The sequence below is a fragment of the Triticum aestivum genome, chromosome 7A (assembly GCF_018294505.1).
Source record: "Triticum aestivum cultivar Chinese Spring chromosome 7A, IWGSC CS RefSeq v2.1, whole genome shotgun sequence".
Taxonomy (NCBI): domain Eukaryota; kingdom Viridiplantae; phylum Streptophyta; class Magnoliopsida; order Poales; family Poaceae; genus Triticum; species Triticum aestivum.
This window is the reverse complement of record NC_057812.1, coordinates 724,491,656-724,494,541: the sequence shown is the minus strand read 5'-3', so window position 1 is coordinate 724,494,541 and position 2,886 is coordinate 724,491,656. Positions and strand designations below refer to the sequence as shown.

At 45.0% G+C, this 2,886-nt stretch overlaps 1 pseudogene; it reads left to right on the top strand.

Moving 5' to 3' along the window:
- The first annotated feature begins 2,329 nt into the window (after positions 1 to 2,329).
- Positions 2,330 to 2,661, top strand: LOC123148501 (zinc finger protein GIS2-like; annotated as a pseudogene).
- The last annotated feature ends 225 nt before the right edge of the window (positions 2,662 to 2,886 follow it).

The window sequence follows — 2,886 nt, the reverse complement described above, 5'->3', positions numbered from 1 at the left end:
AAATCGAGAGGAAAGAAAAACAAAATATCTTAGAGTGGATAGGAATAAAATGGTATGATGCCCACGATTTAAGCAGCGGCCGTCCATCACGCATGCATGCAGATCCTAACAGAAAGGAAAAATAAAACCATCTCCACCGCGGGATGCATGCATTGCATTGCATGTGTGCTGTTCACCGCCCGACAATACGGCAGGTTTCACACCGTATTCCACCGAAATCGTTAGATCCACACGCGCAGCAGAAAATCACGTTAAGAAAATTTACGATAGAAACCTACAGCCACATGCGATTTCTACCCCCAGCCTCCCAAACTAATTCACGTGTTAATACTTCATAGGTTCCCCAGTCCCGATCGGCTAAGTGGTGAGACGTGAGGGCGAAAACTTTGGCTGGAATAGATGCTTGGGTATTGTGCAATTGGATGAAGAGAGAAGTGGTGAACTTCCCATGGTGGTGGGCACCACAATGCCACAACACCGGTTCTCTCCAACAAGACGTCCAGTTCAAATAATCAGAGAATCCCCATGCATCTAAGGACGCGGTGTCAAGCGGCCGCCTTTTTCAGAGTTGGCAATCTTTTAATGACTAATTCGTCCATCCTATTTCATAGTACCCTTTGTATTTTGGATTGAAATTGATCATAAATTCGAATAGAAAAATATAAGTTACATGCTACAAATCTATTGTTCTGCCACATAACTTCTACTCCCTCATTCACAAAAATATTAGGGGCGGTCCTGAGATTTTAGGGGCCCGGGCGAATCTAGAACTCGGGGCCCCTTCGTATAACCATCATATAACAATAATAATCAATATCTCTATGGTTTTTGCCATCCCCATTTTTGAACATCCTGGTCGTATCTAGAGCATACAACATATGTTATGGTATTGCAAAAAACATCTCCACTAGTCTGCCCCCATTTCACAGAAAACACCATACCTCCAAAACTGCCCAAATCCTTCCCATAACATAAGAACAAATAAGAGTCCACTTCATCCTTTTTTTCCTATCCCCCATGTAGACCAAAGTGTCATTTAAGTAGGCTTATAGATCTATAATATACTTGTTCATAGGGCATCTCCATTAGTTTGCTCGTTTGCTTCTTGGTAAAATCTGGTACGTCATCGACCAACAACTTATCATACAACTACTCCAATAAGGTGTATCTTGTTTGTCCAATGATACTGAAAGAATGCACAAGGTTCCAAAAGTGACATGGAATAAATGAGGAGAAATAGAAATATTGTTTGTTCAGGAATCAACAACATTTGTAAGGGCTTCAAGATACATTGAGAGAGCAGCCTTGCACATCATCCCAACTTACGTTTGGCAAACTACATAAATTCTACTTGTGTAGTTGTATGATAAGTTGTTGGTTGATAACATTGCTACTTTTACAAGCTAACCACAAAACTATTGGAGTTGCCCTTATTAGTTGTTGGTCGATAACATTGCTACTTCTACAAGCTAACCACAAAACTATTGGAGTTGCCCTTATTAGTTGTCAACATTTTGTGACGTGGAGAACTACGTAATTAATTTCAATCACTACAAAAAAGTTACTCTTTGTAATGGTTACCTAGGGATCCACTGCAAGATAAGTGAATCCTCTCCTCGCTCGATATGTGTTGCTTACAATGACTGCTTAATGTGGGAGTACATTTTGTTTGTTCAAAAACTTAAGCTAAAAAAACTTTTAAATCAAGTGTCCAAATTATTAACCGGTTTCACCTTATATCACAATTGTTGGTGCCGATGTTTTCAAAACTGTAGGCCTGGTGAACCCTGTTTGACAATTAGTAATTATTCTATACTTATTCATCCACATGTACTATCTTAGGAAACGAAATTACCCAGAGTCACATACACTTGCGCCCCGTAGGACATTGCAAGGGAAAAAAAACCAAGTCCCACAGAAAATATGGCCTCCTGCACAGAATGCCCATGCACGTCTACAGTAATTAACCCTGCGCACAAGATTACCCCTCTCCTAATAGCCCGTGTGTGTGTGTGTATAAACATATGTCCACAGATGATCTTTTTATTCAGACATATGGAATCCAGGCAGTCTGACCACATACAAAATCAGGGCCCCGGTGACGACGCCGGCGGGGCCGTATGTCACCCTCCCGGCAAGACCTACCGCGGAGAGCAGTGCCAAGGGCAATTAGCACCACATGCAGGCCAGCCGTCCAAGCTATAGCTACCTCCACGATTCGCTTGGTCATTTGTGCTCCCCGGATTTGAATCTATAGCTAGCTCAGCTCACGGTCACCCACACAGCCATATGCAAATACGACACACAACCAGCAGCACCAGTGAGCACAATGGAGCACGAGCAGGACGAGCTGAGCCTTGAGCTCACCCTGGCCGCCGCGGTCGTGGCGCCGGTGCCTGGCTTCTTCCTATGCGTTACTGCCACCGCAAGTTCCGCACCTCGCAGGCGCTCGGCGGCCACCAGAACGCGCACAAGGAAGAGCGTGCCGCTAAGCGCCGCCGTGACACTGCAGCCCCCGCCGCGCATGCTTGGAAGCCAGGGAGGTCTGTGGCAGCTGTTTCGGTGTACGAGGATCCAGCAGCAGAAGGTGGCATGCCGCACAAGCGCGGCCTGAGCTCGTCGGAGCACGACCACGAGCTCGACTTGTCCCTCCGGCTATAATCGGTCCATGCTCCGCACAACTCTATTTCCGGTGCTAGGTATGTGAGAGTTTAGACTCCCTCCAATTCAAGTTAAGTGTAGCAGTTTTGAACTAAGGTTGGTTCAACCTTAGTTCAAATTTGTGACACTTATTATAGATCGGAGGGAGTTCTTGTCTCAAGCTCCTGTTGTGCATAGAGTGGATTCATCGGCACTCTTATTTAGTTGGAATCACTTCAAAGGGGC